Source organism: Meriones unguiculatus, chromosome 1 (genome assembly GCF_030254825.1).
Source record: "Meriones unguiculatus strain TT.TT164.6M chromosome 1, Bangor_MerUng_6.1, whole genome shotgun sequence".
In the NCBI taxonomy this organism is placed as follows: Eukaryota; Metazoa; Chordata; class Mammalia; order Rodentia; family Muridae; genus Meriones; species Meriones unguiculatus.
Genome location: NC_083349.1, coordinates 71,558,749 through 71,582,270, shown reverse-complemented (window position 1 = coordinate 71,582,270; position 23,522 = coordinate 71,558,749). Strand labels below are relative to the sequence as shown.

At 47.0% G+C, this 23,522-nt stretch overlaps 1 non-coding gene across 1 annotated transcript in view; it reads right to left on the bottom strand.

The window, feature by feature from the left end:
- Positions 1 to 19,676, bottom strand: part of LOC110540886 (uncharacterized) — a 40,909-nt gene extending 21,233 nt beyond the window's left edge. The window contains exon 1 of the transcript XR_009594338.1: positions 19,441 to 19,676. This is a non-coding gene — a transcript (uncharacterized LOC110540886). The remainder of the gene's footprint in view (positions 1 to 19,440) is intronic.
- Positions 19,677 to 23,522: the final 3,846 nt, after the last annotated feature.

Below are 23,522 nucleotides of genomic sequence, written 5' to 3'. Positions count from 1 at the left end.
TAAAGTACTGGAAACCGGGTGACACAAGTCTAGAACACCAAGCACAACAGAAGCGCCTTAAACAGCAGCGTGTGCTCTCAGTAAGACTGTGCCCAAGCTCGCCGAGCTAAGGCGCTCAGCTGAGGACAGGCCACTTCTCCCAAGGCGTCTCTGCATGATGTGTGCTCTCCACCGCCCTCCTGGACAAACTCTGGTTTTGTTAGGAAGCTCTCATGGAGTGGAGAGAAGGGTGGAGGGACTATGGTTTCCTGGAGAAATGAGTCTGTGCTCACGTGACTCTTAGACCGACACTCTGGCCAGCTGTGCTGCTAAGCCTTCAATTCCAGCACTTGGGAGGTAGTAGCAGGCAGATGTCTGTGAGTTCAAGGCCAGCCAGGGCCACATAAGTTCTCAGTAGGTTATGTTAGTGACACCCTGTCTGGAACCTCAACGTATCTTGCAAAAATGTAAATTTATTGATGATGAACCTGTAAAGGGATGTTGTAACTTCGCAGTGTGCAGAGCTGTGACAGCCGAAGGCCGTGACGAAGCCACCTTCACAGCACACGGCTCATATTCCTCAGCACAAACAACACAGAAGGAAAGTCCTCAGGGCCTCGGAATCACTGTTTTGAAAGTTTCATTAGACCTGGCAAAAACCAACTTCATATAACTCCACACTCAGCCGCAGCCCTGGGACATGTGGCTTTTGTCTTTAGCTCAGCAGCCTTGAGTCAGCATCCCTCGGGAAGGCAGAGGAGCTAAGGCTGGAGCAGAGGCTCCAGCTTGAACTGGTGGAAAGGCAGTTACGGCTCCCTCACAGATGGCGAAGTGCTTAAGTACCTCTAATTGCCCCAGAATCAGCTAATCTTAAAGGAGGGAAATAATGGGTGCCTCCTGGGAAGAAGCAAAGAATTTAAGGCAACAGTTTCTGCCCCCAGTGGGCAATGGTAACACTACACACGGAAGCACAGAGCGATTCAGAGTTAGCACCGGCCTGACCACATGGTCTCACTGAGTTCCCACAGGCAGCAGAGCAAGCCTGGGAGACGGCTCAGTGCTGCTCCACGGGGAGAAGCCAGCACACACAAAGCCAGGCAGAGTGGCGTATCTGGAAAGCAGTGCTTGGAAGGCAGAGTTAAGTGGATCTCTGGGGCTCACTGCCCACCAGGCTAACGAGGTCAGCAAGCCCCAGGTGATAACAGGAGAGACCTTGTCTCCAAAACCAAGGTGACCGTCTCTTGAGGAAAGACACCCAAGGTTGACCTCTGGTTTTCACATGCATAAACACCAGACGTGGGGGAAGGTCGGGAGGGGAAACGCACTGTGTGTGCTTGTGAGAAAATCATGCTGCTGTGCCACACACTGAGCCTTTGAATGCACCTACAGTAGACTGCTACATACCATGCTTGGATTGGATGCTTATGCTTGCCAAGAATCCAGCATCCATGTTGGTTTCTGGATTCTGGATGTCCTGGGAACAAGCCAAGTGAACCACCTCGATTTTCTTCTCTTCACTAAACAACAAACCCTTTTCATTTTTCTTGTATTTTGTTTTATAATTTATTCACTTTACATCCTGATTGTAGCCCCTCCCTCATCTCCTCCTGGTCCCTCCCTTCCTCTTCTACCCTTTTTCCCCTCCCCTAGTCCTCAGAAACAGGGAGCCCTCCTCCCCTAACCATCTGACCCTAGCCCATCAAGTCTCATCAGGACTTCCTCTTCCTCTGTGGTCTGGCAAGACCACCCCTCCAGGCAGAAGTGATCGAAGATGGGACAACAGATTCAATGTCAAAGGCTCCCCTTACTAGGCACCCCCACAGAGTCTGAGCTGCCATGGGCTACACCTGAGCATGGGTCTAGGTCCTCTCCATGCATGGTTCTTGGTTGATGGTCAGTCTCTGCAGGACCCCCAGGGCCCAGATTTGTTGGACTTGTTGGTCTCCTTGTGGAGCTCCTGTCCCCTTCTGGCCAATCTGTCCCCAACTCTACCATACAGCAAAGCCACCCTGTTAATCTCCCATGCTCTGGAGCTTCCAAACCCTCACCTCCAAAAGATGGACAACAGTAGGTATTCAATATAAATTGTGTACATAAAGCAGATGGAAGGCAAGGACTAGATGTTTTCCTTGGTATGTGGGAAATTAAACAGGCCACAGCGACGCGGCAGCTCTTAGGGCGTTGCTGTGTGAAAAGGGAGGACACTAAAGACAACTCTCCCAAGGGAAGGGCCCTGGTGTGGTTAACACCTGACGGGGTGGCTCATCTACTGGCCTTCCAAATGATGCCTGCACACATCCACCGTTAGAAACTGTTAGGGATCTGCGTTCCCGACCACACAGAGACAATATCAGCTTAATACAAAGCTGGCAGTCTTTCACACAGGCATGAGGAGTGGCTATGTGTGTAATTCTTCACTTTTCTGTTATAACTGTAGACATTTAGGCAACAGCTGGAGACTCCCAAAGACCTCCTGTGTTCTCCTTCTGTCCCCCAGCCTGTGGGTCCTTTTTAGATGGCATGAGATCCCCTTCATGTACTTAGGACTTACTGAAAAACCCTGGCATAATTTTTTTAAATTAAGATTTATTTATTTGTATTTTATGTGCACGAGTATTTTTGTATGCACATATTTATATACACACATGAGTGTTGGTGCCAGCAGAAGTCAGAGGAGTTAGACCTCCTGGAACTTGACTTAAAGGTGGCTGAGAGCCATCACGTCAGTGCTTAGAACTGAACGCAGGTCCTCCACAGGAGGAACAAATGTCCTTAACCACTGGGCCATTTCACCAGTCCTGTTGGTAAAGTTTTAAAAATATATAGCATATCTTCCAACACTTCTTGTATCAGAAATTTAAAATGAACACATACATTCCATTCCCGATCACAGTGCACGTGTGGTAGGAATTCTGGTTCTGTTTGTTTGATTTTTTTTTTTTTTTTTACTGATTGTAAGAAGCAAAATTTATTCTCTCTGTGTGTCTTTACACATGCTAAGCATACTCCCCTCTGCTGAGCTATACACTCAGCCTTCTTTTTTTGGGGGGGGTTAATCTTTTTTTTATTTTTTATTAATTACAGTTTATTCACTTTGTATCCCCCCATAAGCCCCTCCCTCCTCCCCTCCCAGCCCCACCCTCCCTCCCCCTTCTTCTCGCTTGCCCCTCCCAAGTCCACTGATAGGGGAGGTCCTCCTCTCCTTCCTTCTGATCTTAGTCTATCAGATCCCATCAGGAGTGGCTGCACTGTCATCTTCTGTGGCCTGGTAAGGCTGCTCCCCCCTCGATGGTGAGTGCTCTCTGTCACAAACAACTCCACATTTGGCTAAGACTGAGGATCTGGCTTGCTTCCATGTATGTGGACCTATCTGCATTGCCCACGTGGCATGCTGGGGTTGGCTACCCAGAGGCTATTTAAGCTGTGGGCTGGCTTTCCCCCGGGTCAGATGATTATTCAAGGTTCCTGAATACACTGCATTGAAAAAAAAAAAAAAAGAAGTGGGAAACAGTAAGATCTGGAGAGGACAGGAACCCCACAAGGAGAGCAACAGAACCAGAAAATTTGAACACAGGGTTCTCCCCAGGGACTCATATTCCAACCAAGGAACATGCATGGAGATAACCTAGAGCCCCTGCACAGATGTAGCCCATGACAGCGTAGTATCCAAGTGGGTTCCATGGTAATAGGAAGAGGGACTGCCTCTGACATAATCTGATAGGCCTGTTCTTTGATTTTTATTTTTTTTATTCTGAGATTGCAAAGTTTTAAAAAAGGCAAGATTATTAACATGACTGTGATTTCAATAGAGCCACTGAGAACTGATGACCTAAAAGATGGCTGTTTTCACTTTACCTTAAACTGGCATCTAACGAGAGTAAAACTATGCTCTACTCAGTCACCTATAAGCCACTTGGGAAAGCCATCCGGACAAACCAAACCTCCAACTCACCACCAAAAAGACATGGCAAAGAAGAAACAAGGCAGGCCCACACAGAACTGAGCTCCTGTGGGATCTCCTCAGTCGCCTGAGCCAGAGCTGGGTCTGGAGTCACTTAGTCCCGGGGTGGACACCGGGGCTGTGAAATGCTGCTATTCACAGATGTGCTAAAGCATGCAACATGCAAGTAGACACCCTGCAGACAATGCCATGCATTCTGTGCTCATTGGGACTTGGGATTTCGGACTAAAATAACTTTCCCTCTACTCAGCTCAAGCTTGACTTGAAAGTTCACAATTCAAGATTGTACAAAAAAAGGAAAAAGGGCAGGAGCAGGGACTATTACTCAGGATGAAGAACATCTTTTAAACTTAGAAACCCAAAGTGCTAGGCTTTGACTGTCTTCATCACGGAAGGAACAGCTCTGCACAGCAACTCAGTGTCAGCTTCAATTTCCACTGCTCTTATGAAATGTTTGAAAATTAAGAGGAAAGGGGAAAGGAACAAACCGACCTAGCCTCTGAAGACTGAAAGAGCCAGCTCAGTTTCATGACTGCTGACCCTAACTCGTTGGCACTCCTGGAGAGACTTCTGCCTCCTCCCCACACCCAGGGTGGGGAAATGTGGCCAACAATACCTATTCAGTCGTGAGGCATGCCAGCCTCACCGGAGACACCAGCTGGTCTCCTCCTGCTAGGTCCGGGTCAGCCTCACATCTGTACGCCATGTAGGGTCAAATTTCCTCACCGGCCCACTCTGCCCTCGGCATCTGGTCTAAGACATCTGTAGAGCAGCCAGCTTTCCTCATCATTAGAGAGCTTGTCAAGGCATCTCTCTAGAACCTCCTCAGAGCACTCGTGTTCCCCCAGCTTTTGCTGAATTAACTGGTTAATTTAGGGGGAAGGGAAGCACAGCCTTCCTTTCACATTACACAGACATCAGTCCAATCTCCCAGAATAATTTTATCTAAAGCATATTTTATGCACACCTATTTTGATGTGGATTTCAACCTTTTGTTTTGTTTTGTTTTTCTGAAACAGGGTCTCACTGGGTAGCTCTGGCCTTGATATCCACCACTCTGTCTCCTGAATGGAATGCTGGGATTAAAAGTGTGTGCCACTACTTATGCCTGGCTTGTGAACCAATTTTCTTCACACCCAAATCCTTCAACATGTAAAATTGTCTGAAGAAATTGCTTCTTTTTTCTAAGAAAAGAAAAAGCTTTTTCTTTCTGATGAGTGTTGTTTTCTCCGCAGTATGAAAAACTACAGGATTTTTTTTTTTTAAAGAAGAAAAATCAACCACATTCAAGATTCCCAACAGAACTTGTTTAGATAAAATTGATTTCAGGTGTATACAGAACACGCAGTTAGTGCAACTGAGCAGGCCTGAAATTCAGCAGGGAAAGTACCTGATGACACAGGAAGTCCTCGGGGACAAGGACGACATGAGCTGTTGAGCCACTTTGTGTACTGAAGAACTGTGAGGAAAAGCTAGACGCTTTCCACAGGCATTACGCACATAACCTCACAGAGCAGTGAAAAAAAAAGCAAACTCAGGGTTTAAGAGAAATAAGGCCACAGGCAGAGCAAAGCCCAGGAAGAACCTGCAGGCACAGGCTGGGCCTCCCAGCTTCAACCCTGATCTGAGACACAACTGAGCACCTATCGCCCTAGAATGACAGGAAGCAGCGAAGCCGCTCCACCCTACTACACACAGGTGTGATCTGGGGAAGAAGCGAGCTGGCACCCACAGTCGCCAGTCTTCACAGTGGACGGCCTGAAGACTTCGTCCTAGCACTCAGGAGTGGTGAGCTCCGGGCCAGCTCACTACAGAATGAGACTCGGCCTCGAACAAACAAAGAAAGTAAAAAAGCACAATCAAATAATCCAGCATGCTGCCTGTTAATCAAGAGCGACTACATGAAAGAGTACTGAGCAGGAGAGACTGCTAAGGATGCTCTCGACGGCAGAAAGGCTCTCGGCCGTGGCGGAAGAGCATTGCCTCCGGGGTGGCCGGCCTTGTGAGGGGAGAGTACACAAAACGCTCATGCAGCACACGGAGCACCGCCACCTGGAAGGACGGGAGGCAGGGCCACCTGCACAGGTGGTGCTCCGTGCAGCGTGACAGCTGAAAAGCCATGTGCACAGCTAGACCGAAACCAACCAGCAAGTCTGCACCAACAGAGGCTACAGTCACCCACATCTTCTTAACCGAGCTAGAAAGAAAATGTCGCACTCCACCCGGGGCTGGCGGAGGGACACAGCGTAGTCCCATGGTGGTGCACACCCCTAGTTCCAGCACTTGAGGGGCACTGACAGGAGGATCAGGAGTTCAGGCCAGTGCTGGCCACTTGAGACCTTGCCTCAAACAAGCAAAGACACATCATACACATGATGGAGTTGTTTACTGAAAAAGTTTGCTTGTAAAGATGTCTGTGTATATGGCCTCACAATAACGCGAGTGTGCCACACAGGACAGCTAACCTCTGTTGTCACTTGAGGAGACTAGGAAGCACTGATGGCGACCTTTGGAGGCATGAGTAAGGAACTGCATACACTGGGTTACATAAGGCGGAAGAGTCACCCTAGTGTAGGCTGGACCGTCCACGGGCTGAGGTCCCAGGCCAGCGGAGTATGAGGGTCCGTCACGCTCCGCTCCCTAGACTGTATGCCGGGGGCCCTGCTCCGACCACCATGCCTTTCCACCATACTGGATGGAGCCCAGGAGCTGGGAGTCCAGGGAGACTTTTGTTGTGTATTTTATCACAACAGCAGACAAAGTAAGGAACACAGTCTATCAGACACATCTATTAAGTTACGAATTATTTTCTAACAAAAATGTGATCCAAAATAAGTCCAAAAAAGAATGCCTTAGTCCTTTTAAGAAATGTGGAACATAAAACTGAAAGCGTGAGAAAGGGAAAACATGGATGCCTGATCCAGATCTCTGTGAAGCGCAGAGCTTCCGGCCGAGCCGCACCGGGGCTGTTGTAGTCCCGTTCCCGTCATCTGAGGACCCTGAGCTCTCTGCCCGACAGTCAGCCTTCCCAGCTGAACGCCAAAGCAGTTTGTACCAAATAAAGCCGCGCCAGATGTGTTTACATCCTCAGTCATCATGCTCTGCAAACACGCCTGGAATGCACAAGCGCTCTCAGTAACAGAGCACTGCACAGGCTCAGGATTTTGTGGGAGGAATGAAAGCAAATGTCTCAGTGACCTCAACCAATTTAGCCTGGGGGGGGGAGCCTGAACAAATTATTAATGTAAATATGTCTTTGTTATGTTTCTGTTCTGACACAAAAGTGATTTGTTTATTGCAAATCTTTTAGAAAATACCAAATAATGTAAAAAATAACCTTCACCTACAGAACAAGAATCATTTCCGTTCTGTAGGTAAGAAACAGCTAAGGCAACTGGTGAAACCTTGTATCAGAACAGACTGCGAACTCTCGTGATGTTGAAGAACAGTGCACACAGCTGCCAGTAAACCATGGCTCACTCATGTCCGAACACTCTTCCTGTGGGGGGGGGTGCCCGGCAGGCGTGAGCCTGTGGCAGTGGACAAATTTAACACCCAAACTTTCTCTTCACTGTTCCTTCTCCTGTGCCAAGTGCCCACCCGGCACACAGGGCTCCACCTTCTCTCTTCCCTCCCTCCCAAGCGCCTAAAACAGTACACTTGTATTTAGTGGAGGGCACTTCCGTACACAGGCAAAGCATTTATCCTCTGAAAGGGCCCTGCTGCCTTCCTGTGTGCGTCTGTGGGGGCACAGGCTGACAGTGGGGTATCTCCCCTGAATCCCCCTCCACACTCGCTTAGGTAGGGTCTGTGTGTGGGCCTTGAGCTCCTGCCTACACTGGGTAGCCAGCCTGTCTCCGCCCCTCAACATCGGGGCACACGCCACACGCCTGGCATCTATGTTGAGTGCCGAGGACCTTCACGCTTCACGCCTGCATAGTAAGCACTACTGAGCCATCCTCAGAGGAACCTCAGTGTCTCTCCTTCACTTATAATTACTGAATAAAACATGTTTTAATTAAAAAGCACAGTTAACAAAATGGTCCTGTTTTTATAAAAATCCCAAGGGTTAAAAAAACCCTCCCAGGACTGGAGATGAGAGCTCAGTGGGAAAAGCACTTACCATGCAAACACTGTCCAAATTCCCAGAACTTGTGAAGAGCCAGGCATGGTAGCACTAGTGTGTGTGTACGCACACGCACGCACACACACAATCTTCCAGTAGGATTTATAATCTGTAACTTCCTTTTATTTAAGAAACATCATATATTAAGAAATCTAAATATAGAATTTATATTTTAATATAGATTTATATAGTAAATATTTAATATAAATTTAAATATATTTAAAATTCAAAATATAGAATTTAAATTTAAATTAAGATTTAAATTTAAAATAATTTTAGTTTACTTGTTTGATTCATAGCCTTGTTATTTATAGGCATTGTGATGAACAGGAAAGATACTTGTCCATGCAAATTATACTTTTATTTTATTTTATTATTTTATTTTTGAGACAGGTAGTTCAAGTTGGCTTTGAACTTGCCATATTCCTTTGTCAGTCCTGGAATATTCCAATGCCAAGCCCTGGAATTGCAGTCCTGCATCACCATGTCTGGCAATTTGTTTGTTTGTTTTTTCATTACAGTTAAGGAATCTTAGGGTTTTTTTCCTTTTCTTTTCTTTTTATGTGAATGGTTCATCTGCATGTATGTGTGAGCACATGAGTACCTGTTGCCCTCAAACATGAAAAGAAGGTGCCGGATCCGCAGAACTGGAGTTACGGCTCGTTGTGACCATCAGATATGTGCTGGGAATTGATCCTGGGTCCTCTGTAAGGACAACACACGCTGGAGACCTTGACCATCTCCCCGGCCCCTGGGTTTCATTCATCCTTTCATTTTTAAGTCAATGAAGGTCAACATGTAGGTCACTGTGGCTTGCGTGAGGGTGGCCTCACATGTCTGAGTACGCGCCCTCAGCTGCTGGCACTGTCTGGGGATGACTGGGAGCCATGGCCTGGATGGAGGTGTGTCACTGGGAGGAAGCTGGGGGTTTCAAAGGCCCACACCACCCCAAGTGCTTCCGCCATCTGCCTGTGCTCCGAGGTGGGAGCTCTTGGCTCTGCTCCATCATCACAGACTCTAACCTTCTGGACAGCAGGACCGACCAGGCGCCTCTGTGACAGACAACCACTGAGAGAACACCAAAGTAGAAAGGAAACATTCTGACAGGCTGACCTTGGGCCCAACCACATCCTGCTCAGCATCTTTGTTCATCTTCCAATCCCAACCTCTATGAAAGAAAGAAACATTTTCACAATCTGTTGGGAAACTTTGTCAAACATTTGCATATCTTGTCCATAATTTAGCGGCCTATGCGGTGCAAGGCTGTAAAGAATATACATTGAACATAGTTTGGGGCCTTATGACTCCAGTTAGATGATGTTGGGCAACTAAGACAGTCTAAATAAAGAAAGGGAAAAAAAGAGTATCTTCCCATTCCCAAATATTAAACACAGCAAATGCCTCAAACCAGTCAATGAAAGGATGAAGATTCAAAGCAGTCTCGAAGGATGCACTGGGATTTTATACAGGAACCATAAAAAATACATGGTATAATTAGCCATGTCCAAGTGCCGATGAAATCCTGACAGGACTCATTACTAAACAAAGCGAAAGCCATCATGGTAGCTAACAAACCATTAAAGATGATTAGCAGCAGGCAGTACACAATCAAGAAAAGAGGAACATGGCCAATCAGTACAACAGAGAGAACTGCAGCTGCAGCGAGAGCCTCCAGAGCCGCCTCAGCCAGACAGGACCGCAGCATGGGGGCTGCCACTTCCTTCTGTTTGTCCTTACACACAGCCCACCAGGGATGGGAGAGTGGATTTCACAATTTCTTTATGGAAAAGCAGATGATTTTTTGTAAGGATCTAAGTATTTACCATAGGAACATAATGTAACTCCACAGTTCAGAATTCAGAGGAAGTGAGGCAAAATGGCCGGCAAACTGGAAAAGATTATCATCAACACTGACAGCAGCTTACCATTCAATTTCCACTCTGTCTTTTCATTCCCCCATTTAACCCTGGTAAGTCATGCTAGTATCTCTAGCACAGACATGCAGAAACTGAGGCCCATAGGGACTAAGAATGTTGCCCAGCTCCTCATGGCTGAAGAATAGAAGGTGGGGTTGAAGTTCAAACAAACTGCCTGGTCTCCTCGGCCCCACCGCCAGCAGCCTGACCACTGCCCTTCTCCTCTGCAGCCTTCCTTCCGCAGCTCAGACCGTGTCAGAACTGTTTCTGAAACCCTCAGCATGCACCCTGCGCAGCTCACAGCAAACTCAGTTCCTAAGTCCCAGCTCCTTAGCCCGCAAAGCTTAATCTTCAGAATCTAGCTCAAGCCCGACTCACTCATAAAGCCTATCCCAAATGCCTCTGATTCCCAGGACCCGCGCTGGGATGGGCCCTTTATCTCTAAGTAGAATCCTAAAAGTTCGAGAACTAAGATCGAAGGCCATTCACCTTCAGTGGCCCTGAAGAGATCAATATTCTCCAGATGGCAGCACTTGCTCATGAGGTAAAAACTCTGTATATGCTCAGGCCTGATGTGACTTGATGTGCTGGGGAGGGTTGATACGGGGTTGGAGGGACATGCTCCCCTTTTCTTGGGGAGAGAGGAAGGGGAGAAAAGGGAAATGGGGGGGCTGAGAGGAGAGGAGGGAGGGGCACCCTTGGGATATAATTTAAATAAACCGAAAATAAAAATTAAAAGGGGTTTTCTCATAATTACCATTTCATTTTCCAAATTTTCTATGTTCACTGAAATTTAGTCTTTAATAATTTTAAATCTTTTTAAATTAAAAAAAGAAAACCATTGTACATCTCAAAGCCTGTCTCCTAGTACACTGGCCTCTAGCAAGGGCACAACAGGCTGCCTTTCCACAGCTGCCTACACTTGGAAACTCTGACTGGGGTCTCCCTAATTCTCTAGCAGCTTAAGCGGGTGCCATTACAGTTCTGGGAATCTTAGTAATTCAAAGTGAATGAAAGGTCCTACTTAAAAGACGCTTCTACTAAAGCAGCCATATAAGCAGGACTCTGGCAACAGCCTCAGCAGCCCGAGCTGGAGAACTGATCACACAACTGTACTTCACTGTTGTAAAATACTGATGTAAAACATTTTTGTTACGTAAAAAAACAGGAGAGAGAACCATGAAGCAGAACTCAGTCTTCACATAGGCCTAGGCAGAGGCTGGAGATGGCTCTATGGTTAGGAGCTGATCTCCCAGGACTGGGGTTCAGTTCCCAGCACCCATGGGCAGATTATAACCAACCACAAGTGTAACTCCAGGGATCCAACACCCTCCTCTGGTGTCACTGACAGACACAAAAGCAAAGTAACAAATAAGCATGAATAGAGAGCTAAGGAGAAATATGGCAAATGTATTAAGTTAAGAACAATTATTGGTGGAAATAACAATCATAAGTAATGTATTATCAGCCTTGTTTGTGATACTTGTGAAATTTCCACTGTGCTTTTATAGCCTGCAGTTAGGCATTCCTGTTTAAAGTGGGAAGTAGAAACTTAGTTTCCATGTTAAGGGACTGGCGTAAAGGTGCGGGTTGGTTTCCTACTGTGTAACAAAGTGTCGGCAGGGGTCACAGCAGCCCTGCTGTCCTGGCTGTGGTTCTCAGGTCAGAAACCTAAGGCAGCTCACAATGGGCTCCGACAATGACATCAGTTTAAAAAGAAGTCTAGGCGTGGCTGCGCTCCAAGCTCGGCTCAAAGCTTCCCTGAGGGAATGGAGTGCCTCGCTTCTTCAGCTCCTGGAGGCTGCTCCCAGCCTTGTGGTCCCTTCCTTCTCACAGACAGCAACTGCTCCACTGCAGCTTCCGCTGCCACATGGCCAACTGTCTTGTGCCTCTTCCACTTTTTAATTTTTAATAAAAAATAATTCTTTTAAAAAATCATGTCATTTATTATATCCTTTCTTCCTTCCATTTAATTTTTTTTTACAATTTATTCATTATATATCCCGATTGTAGCCCCTTCTCTGAACTCCCCCAGTCCCATCCTCCCACTCTGTTCCCCCCCATCCCCTTCCCTAGTCCACTGAAAGGGGGAGTTCTCCACCATTGCCATCTGCCCACAGCTTGTTAAGTCTCATCAGGACTGCCTGGATCCTCTTCCTCCACGGCCTGGTGTCACAAGCGCTTAATTATGCCGGAGGACTTTAACCAAGCGCCACAAAGGGCGGCAAGGTATTGATAAAAGCCAACGCCAGAATGATTTTTGAATGCTGCTTTAATCACAAAAATCACACAGATGTCTAAGAATTGCAAAGCACATTATACATCTTATGGGGAATACAACCTGGCCACAGGTACGGGCTCGGACACTTTTGTCTCCAGCATCGGGTGTCTTCTAGGTCCCGGAACTTCGCAGTTCCAGCCGGATCTCAGATGAGTCTTCTGATGACTTGACGGGCCTCAGAGCGTCCCTGCTCCAGCCAGGCCTCAGATGCGAAGGAAGCTGCGGTTGCTCGGGAGCCGCCTTCCAGGGCCGGTCTGATAAGGTGGTCAGAACCGGTTTGTTAAGGTGGTCTGGGCTTTTCAAGCAGCCATTCGGGAATTGGCTGGTTAGTGGCGGTCTCTCAGCGTACTCACCAAAGAATCTGGCCTGCTGCACCTGAGTGGGCTCTGGCTCCAGTTTTTATACATTTATCCCAAAGATAAGCTTTAACTTATCACTTTCACACGCACGCACACATGTCAGGTGCCTTAAGAGCGTTCTTAGTTACTATTACTACGAATATCTTCTTCTCTATCCTTAACAGCTCTGCTGTCTTACAAGCTCTCAATGTCTTAGAGGTGTTGCCCAGTCACTATCACCAAAAATGTCTCTTAACGTTGCTCCTGACAGCTTTGCTGTCTTACAGGCTCATTACACCTGGCAAGGCTGCATCATCAGGGGCCAGTGATCAGAGAGCAGTCAACCAAGTTCATAATAGAGGCAGCCCCTGCTCCCCTCACCCAGAGATCCACATAAAGACTGAGCTGCCAATTGGCCACATCTGCACAGGGCATCTAGGTCCTGTCCATGCATGGGCCTCAGTTAGTGCATCGGTCTCTGCAGGGCCCCCTGGAGGATGCTGACATCTCATTCAGAAGGGCAAACAGGACAGACTAGAAGCGGTGGATGAGAGGAGACAGGATGGGAGTCTACTCTAGAGGGTCCTCTGAAAGGATCCAAACAAGTGCTTGAAGCAGATGCTGACGCTCAGGGCAAACTTTGGGCAGAGCGTAGGGAGTCTTATGGAGGAAGAGAGGGGTGGGATAGAGGGACATGGAGGGGACAGGAGCCCCACAAGGAGACCGACAAAACTAAAAGATATGAGCCTCTTCTGCTTTTAAGGATGCTCACTGGGCTTATCTAGAAACTCGGGGTAATCTTATTAAAGTGATCTGATCAGCAGCGTTAACCCGGGTTGCCCCTGTGACACAACCCAGCATGCTCAGGGCGTGTAGAGATGAAGTTGAGATTCACTCCAGGGAACCACCCTTCCTCCTAACGTATTAGTTCATTCTGTAGGCTCTCTTAACTATTTTCATATGAAACAGAATGAGGATCCTTATTTTATTCTCAAATTGTCAGCTTACAGTAGCGGTTCAAAATCTGTGTGTCGCAACCCCTTTGGGGTCAAATGTCTCTTTCACGTGAGTTTTACATCAGATTTCCTGTACATCAGATATTTACATAACAACTCCGTAAGATTAGCAAAATTACATTCACGAGGTAACAACAAAAACAATTTTATGCTGAGAGTCACTGAAAATGAGAAACTGATTTAAAAGGTCGAAGCATTTGGAAGGCTGAGAACCACTGCCTTAGATCTGAAATCTGCAGCACATTACAAAGAACACAGTTCCTAAAATGTACTTCCAAGCAAGAGGGCAGATTAAAAGCGGCTCCATGTGACAGTAGCAAGAGCAGAGCCAGGGCAGGGAAGAATGGAAACTCAAAAGAGAGACAGAGACAAAGAACATAGGAAAGTCACAAAAGAACAAAGGGAACAACAGGACAGCTGAGAAGCACAGAACAGCAGCATGGTGACTCTGTGACAGAGACACTGGCCTCCAGCCTTGACTCTCCAGGCAGGGGAAGGAAGCAGAAGCCTGATACAAAGGAAAGAGCAGCACATAAACCACAGCAAAGCACACCCCAGCATCAGCCCCAGGAATACCCCAGCGTCAGCCCCAGGAACACCCCAGCATCGGTCCCAGGACATCACCAGTACTAGTCACAGAAAAACAAGTCTACAAGTTCACCCAAGCCCTCCCCTGCACACACTGGATGGGCTGACTTTAGATGGCCTAGAAGGAAACCCCTTTACTAGTTTCTCATTGTGCTTCCCCATTTTTCATTAGTGTCTTTATTTTCTTCTTTTAAAAAAGTTTTTCTGGGGCTAGGCATGGTTGTACATGCCTTTAACCCCAGCACTCGGGAAGCAAAGGCAGGCAGGTGAGTCATGTGAAGTATTGTGGACAAGAGCAATGAAAGTTTGTCTCCAGTCTATGGGGCTGACAGTGACACACGCATTCCTGTGCCTATGGATGCAACCTCAGAAAGCCTGAAAACACACCTTAACCTACAGATATACACCACAGCAGTCCTTGAAGGTAAGATCCGGAGTTTTAAAACCAGAAATTTAAAAGGAGAAATGATCTTTCTCCTCTCAATCATTACTGCCAATTTTCTTTCACAAACAATTAATCCAATAAATCTCTGTGAAAAACCAAGGCTTCCCCTCCAGAGCTATCAGGGTCAAAGTGAACAAGTCTGAGACGAAATCAGTCACAGCAGCCCCCAAAAGCTGTATGCTGTGTCTTGTCAGTAGTCCCACAGCTATCCCATGTCCAAAGGCTCAAAATAGATAGGATTTAGGATTTAGAGGACACTTGTGACTTAGGAAGATCTCCTGACATGGCTGGGTACAGTGGCACACGCCTGTAATCCCAGCACTCAGGAGGCAGAGGCAGGCGGATCTCTGTGAGTTCGAGGTCAGCCTGATCTAGTCCAAGACAGCCAAGGCTACACAGAGAAACCCTGTCTTGAAAAAACAAACAAAATTCCTGCCCCAGTCAGGATGAACCAGGAATAGGACACTGGAGGGCTCTAAACCTCCTGCTTAGGGAGAGGTGTGGCTTGCTCTCCCAGCAATTGTGCTGAAATGCAACAATGTATATATGACGTTTCTCTCGGGAAAATCCTTAGGAAACATAGTATCCAAGTTTTGTTTGGGGTTTGGAAACAGTCACCCAGGTACCTTGCCTGTGTGGCAGCCCGTAATTCCAGATTCCTTAGAAGGAAACAGGTCACACAGTCAAGGCACAGCAAGCCAGTCACAACCCAGGAAAAGGTGGAAAAAGTTCCTGTATTCCTAGTTCAGGGATGCTGGCCATGCCTGAGCAGTGCTGGACACAGCAGCTTCATTCCTGGTGTGTTAGCTGTTCTGCTCGGAATCAAACCTTTGCTCAAAGACCCACGCACACCCAAGAGAGGCAATGGTGCTGTGTGCTGTCTGTGCCGTGTGTGCCCTGCCCTGTTCATGGGCTTCAAGGAAGTAGTGCCATAATCACAGTACGAGGAGAACCTGCCAAGGTGTGCGGAGAAACCGAGTGAGATGAGTGAGGGTGCCCTCGGCCCACATTTCCAACCTTAGCGGCGCTGGAGACCCAGGTGGAGGAGAAACTGCCCTGACATGCTCTGCTTGGAGGTCCAGGGAAGGCAGAGATCAAAGACGCTTAGAGATGCTAACGGAGTACGGCCAGCTGGCATGTTGAAGCCAGCTTTCCGTCATTTTCTCACTGCTGGGGTATTACAGAATTCACCGAGTAAGCTTAAATACTGACTCACTTTTTTGTTTTTCTTGGGGCTGGAAAGATGGCTCCGCAAGTAAGAAATTGGCTGCTCTTCCAGAGGACCTGGAGTTCAATTCCTGGCATCCACGTGGTGGCCCACTTCCCTCCGTAACTCTAGTTCCTGGGGCTCTGAGGCCCTCCTCTGGCCTCCGTGGGCGCTGCATGCACATGGTTCACAGACACACGTGCAGCCAGAGCATTCAAACATATAAAAGTAAATAGACAAGTAAAAGTTGTTTTTCTGAAGAAAATGAGTTCTAGTGTTTAGTTCCCTGACTTTGCAACAGTGTTCTTTTGTAATTTCGGAAGTATCTGTGTGTGTGTGGAGGCCAGGGGTCACCTCCGGTGTCATTCATCTTTCCACATTAGTTTCTGATAAAAGCTGTCCCACTGGCCTGGGACTTATGAAGCAGATGCCCGCCCCCATGCCTCAGCTCCTGGTTTATAAATTTGTGTCACTACCCCATTTTTCTTTATGTGAGTCTGAGGGATTGAACTCGGTTCCTCATGTTTAGTGGTCAGCACTCTCTTCTTGGCCATGGCTGTACAGTTTCTGTTGCTTTGTTTTTTTGAGACAGCATCTCTCCATGTATCCTTGGCCAGCCTGGAACTCATTCAGGCCTCACACTCACTGTCACAAGCACGCGCTGTCATGCTGAACCTGCTGTACATTGTAAAATGTGTTTTTTGCTGGTGATGTGGCCACAGCCACATCATTTGTACCGAGTCTTTCGTTTTGACTCAGTTGTCTATAATTCTGTACCTCCCAACTCTTGGTAAAACTGCTCTCTTCACCCTGGTCCTTCACACAGAGGCTGGAACGCTTTGTCCGGAACAGCAGAGGAGGCGAGCACACGCTGAAGCTGTTACACAGGGGGACACCTCGCAGGGCATGCTGGGTGAGACACAGCGCTCTCCTCTAAGGTCGGAAATGTGGGCCGAGGGCACACTCGATCATCTCACTCCAGTTTCTCCGCACACCTTGGCAGGTTCTCCTCGTACTGTGATTATGGCACTACTTCCTCGAAGCCCATGAACGGGGCAGGGCACACACACACACACACACACACACACACACACACAGCACACAGCACACAGCACAGACAGCAGACAGCACCATTGCCTCTCTGAACCAAATATTCAGATGAGCGTTTATGGATGACATATAAGGTCCTCTCTCACTAGAAAATCTTAGCAAGCTTTAGGCCTTGAAAGGTTCAGTCACTGCCAAGAAGGGACTGTCCAGTATCAGGGTCCCTGTAAGGAAGGCAAGAATGTTTCCTATGGCTGCTGACTGTGAATAATGAGTGTGTGTCACACCTGGATGGACAGAATGTGCTTTCTGACCAGTGGTGAGGACTGGGGAAGGACAGTTCCGATAATATGAATGAAGAATGTCCAGTCACATGCTCTGGGGGGAGGGGTTGCAACACCTCAGTGACTGCTCTCCAGAAACCAGCCTGGTGATGCACACCCTTGAAAACATGAAATCAGTCTTCATGAAGTTCCCAAGAAACTTCTGAGCTCTAATCCTGTGAAAAGCTTCCCTAAAAGCCATGTTCGTTAGTCAAAAACTCACTTTACTAACAAAGCAGGCCAAATGAAAGCAACACATCTATAAGGGAAACACAAAACTCCCAATAAGAGCACAGTGCTTCCCCTAATGAGATCTCCTGATGGGCTGGAGTGCACACAGAAAGCTCCGCTCTGGCCACACGAACGTGCAGTGAAACACCTTGGCAAAGGTACTTGAGGAGGGTTTATTTTAGCTCACCATTCCAGTTTGCTGTCTATCACTGCAGAGCTGGAGACAGCTGATCGCACAGTCAGGGGCACAGTTCACGATGCACTGTCTGAAGGAGGGTACCACCCACAGCAGGCCGTGTCTGCCTGTACCAATGAACTTTAATAAAGCAATCCCTCACATACCACAGACCAAGCCACTACAGACCATCCCTACCCCTTACTGAAAGTCCCTTTCCAAGAATTCTACATTTTTTGAGCCAACAATCAAAGGTAACCATCCACTTAACAAATGGGCAGCATTTAGCGTCAGAAACAATGTACCTATTTGTCAATAAAGGTTTAAATTTGTATTTTACCTGTTATATTTAGCAAATCTCTATCAGAATAGTCTGGCTCCTGTCTAAAAACCAAATTTAAATCAGGTATGGAGATGTACACTTGAAAGCCTCACATCCAGGAGCTAAGGCAGGAGGATCACTGTGAGTTCCAAGCTACCCTTGACAACACAGTGAGGCCAAGCCTATCTCAAAACAAACAAAAATAGATTAAGTCTTCCAGGAGACACTAAATAAGGCAAGAGGTTTCCGTACTGTTGCCCAGACAAGCTAGGCCCAAACTCTGGAGAACCAAGAACAACTGACTTTTTTTTTTTTTTTTTTTTTTAAACAACTATCTCCTGCAGAAACCACAGGACTATAAGCCTGGTTAGGGGAGAACAGCCACTGTTCATGTCTCTACAGGCCACTGCAGGCACAGCTTAACCTGAGAATCCAGCAAAAGGCCCTGTGGGGGGTTTCCCAGGGTGAAGGGCTTGCCATGCAGTTCTGAAGACCAGTCTGGCCCTCTGTCATAAACACAGGGTGGCAGTGAAGCCTGCCTGGCACCCTGTGCTGGGAGCCAGCCACTTGAAGCTCAGTAGCCAGACTTGCCTAACTGGCAGGCTCTGGATTCAAGTGGGGTACTCTGGCTCAACATACAAGATGGAAAGCCATCTCTGAAGATGATCAACATCACCTCTGGTCTCCACACACACACACACACACATATTCACATGCAAAACAAAACTAAGGGGTTTTGTTTTGTTTTAATGCTACTGTTTTAAATGATCTGTGTTGATGAACTATGCTTTTCTAGAATTTTTCCAGTGCAAATGAATCAACAGGAAGAATGCTTAGAAAAATGGCCAAACTCTATTTTACTGTTCCTCAGAATGTGCTCCAAAAATTGCAGCAGAATTTGGAGCAATGGAGAGCAAGTTCCAAAATATACCCGGCTCTTCGAACCTTAGTCTGCATGGTGGGGAGCGAGAACCTGTATTTGTGTAGAAGATCAACTATAATGCCCACTAAAAAGTGAAAATGATGTCTGCTAAGCCCCAGCTAACTCGATCTATGTGCTTTTCACGTATATCTTTAAGTTTCCAACGTGGGTACAAAGCCAGGGTTTCCTCTGATGGAATTCATCCACCAGAGCCAAACAAGCACCCTGGGAGTGATCAAACTATAGAGAATTGGGCTGCAAGCATCAGGGTGGAGACTAGCGTATGCCAGCTGAGCCCAGGTCTACACACATACATGCTTCCTGTAAAAAGCTCAAACGGCCACTGTTGAAAGCGCCTGTGCTTGGGTAACAGACCCAAGATGCGCTGGGTTTCCGTCCAGGGTTAATTCAGTGGTCACTGCTTTCTCTCTTGAGCCATGAGCTCGCAAACTGAGTCAGTCAGAAAATAACACTAAGAGAAGACACAAATCTCCGGGAGCCTGCCTGTCGCTCGCCCGGCTGCTGAGCACGCCTCCGCCCGGTCGCTACCCCGGCTGCAGTACCTGCCAGCAGCTTCTCCTTCAGCCGGTTCAGCAGCCTGGCTGAATTGGCCCTTCGGGCTGTGCACGGCGAGCACGCCGCTGAGCGACAGCACCTTAGCAGCCGGCGCGGCGTTGGAGACCCGGACTTGCGGTCAGATTCTGGCTGCCGCCGCCTCGGATACACAGCCCTCACCGTTCCTGCAGTGTCTGGTGCTGCGTCCACAGCCACGGACTAAAGCACCTCTGTCGCAGCGGCTGCCGTACTTTACGGCCTGTACCCGGAGGCGCACACGGATGACATAGCCCCCCCCCCCGAAGTTTGTGCCGCGAGGCCTTCTGGGAATTGTAGTCCAGGGTTCTAATGGAATGCTCTTAGTTTCCCCATTGGAGTTGCCGATGTAAACTAACCAACACAAATAACAAATTTGTGTATTTTAAGTGAAGAAGTTACTTCCTGTCCCATGGTCACCCATCTACAAGTAAAAGACACCACCACCCCAAAAAAAACCCTACCTTTACGTGTGTGTGTGTGTGTGTGTGTGTGTGTGTACACGTACATATGGAATTTGAAATACTTTTTCTGTGGCTTCTGAAGGCTCACACTCTTCTGATGCGATCACTGTCTCGTCTGATGTAGCGTTCTCTTGGATTTGCCATTTCAAATACAAATATCTGAATATGCCCTCAACCTGTACAAGGAACCTGCGGACCTCGCCCCGGCCCACAGATGGCTCACACGTTAGTGGGTGTTTAAATAAACATCCGGAAATGAATACACCAATCCAGGAGTAAATCGTGTGGGCTTATTTTGATAACTCAAAAGAATCACTTTACTTCTTCTCCAGATACTTTCAGTGGAAGTGTGGAAATTATGGGATAGCCAGATTTGTCTTCACTGTTTTTTCACATTTCCTTAGAGCTATTCTTTCTCATAATGCGCTCCGTGATTTCATTTTTCCTAATGATCCCAGTCAGGGGAGTCCACTTACATTTCTACCAATCACTCAACAAATGTAGGTCAAAGCAGTTATTACAAATACAGTATTCTTGGCATTACAGCACAATTTCCTGAAGTAACCAACATCTTACACATTGGACAAACCCTCACCTCACTGCTCATTCATTTATTGTTATATTTATTTATTATTTATACAGTTTTTGCCTGCATGCCAGAAGATGGCACCAGATCCCACTATTGATGGTTATGAGGCACCATTTGGTTGCTGGGAACTGAACTCAGGACCTTTGGAAGAACAGTGAGTGTTCATAAACTCTGAGCCATCTCTCCAGCACCTCATTTATTGTTATATCTCAGACTCCTTTCTCCCCTTTTCTCCTCCCCTCTCTTTTCCACCCCACCCACCATACCTCTCTTTTCTATTGGGCTCTACATTCTTAGTTCTTGGACTGTGTGATGGTTTGGGTAGGAACAGCCCCACAGGCTCTTGGTCATCAGGGGGGTGGTGCCACTTGACAGGGATTAGGAGGTGTGGCCTTGTTAGAGTAGGTGTAGCCTTGTTGGAGGAAGTGTGTCACTGGGGGGATGGGCTTTGCATTTCAAATGCTCAAGCCAGGCCTAGTTCTCTCTCTATCTATCTATCTATCTATCTATCTATCTATCTATCTATCTATCTATCTCTGCCTCACTCTCGCTCTCTCCCTTCCAGTCTGTCTCTGTCTCTCTCCTCCCTCCTCTCTCCTCTCTTCTCTCTCCTCTCTCCTTTCTCCCCTCATCCCTCTCCCCTCTCCTCTTTCTCCTCTCTCCTATTTCCTCTGTCCTCTCTTTTCTCTCCTCTCTCCTCTTTCCTGCCTGCTGATCTGGATGCATAATTCTCACCTTTCTCCAGCACCATGTCTGCCTGCATGGGGCTGTACTTCCCCCCAAAATGATAGTGGACTAAACCTCTGAATGTAAGCCAGCCCCAATTAAATGTTTTCTCTACAAGAGTTTCTGTGGTCATGGTGTCTCCTCACAGTAACAGAGCACTGACTAAGACTGTCTGCTTTTAATAAACTTCACTCCACCTTGGTTTAAACTGCCCGTTTGATCCAGTCTCCAGAATCTCCTAGATGAAGTGCCCCCAATGGCTTGCAGAACATAGCACCTCATTTGCTCTCTCTCACACTCTCTCTCTCGACATTTTTTTGCCTCTAGCTCTTGTTTTAATTTTTTTCATAGCAGCTCATGTTCCTGCTAATTTTTTCCATGGCACACATCATCTGACATACCACATACTTTACTAAATGTGTTTAATATCTGGCTTCCTTTATTTAAATATAAGCTTCATGAGTACAACAATTCTGTGTTGAATTCTTGAGGCACAGTCTCCAGAGCCTGGGATAGCAGCAGATACAACACTCGACAAACGTGTTGAAGAAATGAATGAATGCACATAACACCTTCCATAGAAGCCACTAAAAATGGAGGTTAGTGCCAATTTCCATGAGAGTGTGGAGTTTTAACCTGTATAAGAGTAGACGCGTGCTATACATGTGGCTTGCCATACTTGGATTCAAGTGCCTTTATCTCTTTTTTATATGTGTAGATTAGAAAAAAGAATAAAGCTACCTACTGCCATTTACGAAGTTTCTTTGTGCTTTAATCCCAGCACTCTAGAGGCAAAGGAAGTCAGTCCTCTGTGGGTTACAGGCCAACCTGGTCAACAGGGCAAGTTCCAAGCCAGTCAGGAATAGACAGTGAAACACTGTATAGTGGCTTAAATGAGCTGTCCCCTCAGGATCAGATGTTTGAACACTTGGGCTCCAGCTGGTGGCTGTTTGGGTAGTTTGGAAAGTGTGGCCTTGCTGGAGGAAGTGTGTCTCTGGGAACCAGCTTTGAAGTTAAAAGCCTTGCATCATTCCCAGATTTCACTCTGCTTCCTGCTTGTGGCTCAAGATATGAACCCAGGCATCCCAATCCAGCTGCTGCTAACTACCTGCTTCCACATCCCAACAGACTCTTATCTGTCTGGAACCAAAGCTCATATACTGTTCCTTCTATAAGTTGCCTTGATTGTGTGCTTTGTCACAGCAACAGAAAAGTAACTGATATACCTTGTCTCAAAATAATGCTAGTACAAATTAAAGTTTAACATTCTAATTAAATTGATTTTTGCCCTCAATTATTCTTATGCCACCAAAGGTTAATTATGAGTAAGATTCAAAATATCAACCAGGTCCAAATACATCCCTGAGTCCTCCATGGCTCCTAGGGCTCTGTTATGGTCCCTGACAGAGACACCCAGGACTGGAGAAGCTTGGAGAATACAATGTATTCTCTGGAACCACAGATACCAGGCCATGGCAGCCACTTTGAGGACTTTAATCTGAGTCTCCAAACTAAGATGAGAAAGATGTTCCTGACAACTAGAAAGGCGAAGCTGAAGATGCTCAAATCTGAATCACAGGCATGAGAAAGTCACCATTTTTATAAATTCAGAGAAGAGCTAGCTGTATCTGTCCTATGTGGTTATGATTCCATCACGGAATTAAAAAGGGCAGGAACGCTCTTGCTGCTGTGAGTGCTTTGGGTGCCGTCTCTGTGCTCTCCTGTGCATGCCTAGGAAAATTGAGGAAATCAAGGACTTTCTGCTCACAGCCCGGCAGAAGGAAGTCAAGACCAAGAACAAGGATAATGTGAAGGTCAAGGTTCGATGCAGCGGGCTCCTTTACAGCCTGGTCAGCACAGACAAGAAGGCAGAGAGGCAGAAGCTGTTCTCCCCTGGTTTGGCCGTGAAGGAGCTGAAAGGAACTAGTTCTCCGCATTTGACTACTAAAAACCCTAGACAGGCACAAGAAGGGGGGGGGGGGGTTGGAAAGCTCTTAAAATCTTTGTTTGTTTGCAAATACTGACTTTAACTCTCCTAACACTAAAATAGAAGCATTATCACTCAGGGAAACTCATCTGAGCCTCTGTGTCAGGGGTTTTTATTGGCAATCAGTCATGTAGATGATAATCTTCTGCATGACTGAATTTAGATCCTCAGTCTCTAGACTGCAGAGGTCAAAGCAATGCTGGAGTGGCCTGCGGCCCGAGACATACCGTTGTATTCTTATCATGAGCCTTGGAATATCTCAGAGGTTGATCTGCACTCCGGAGGCAG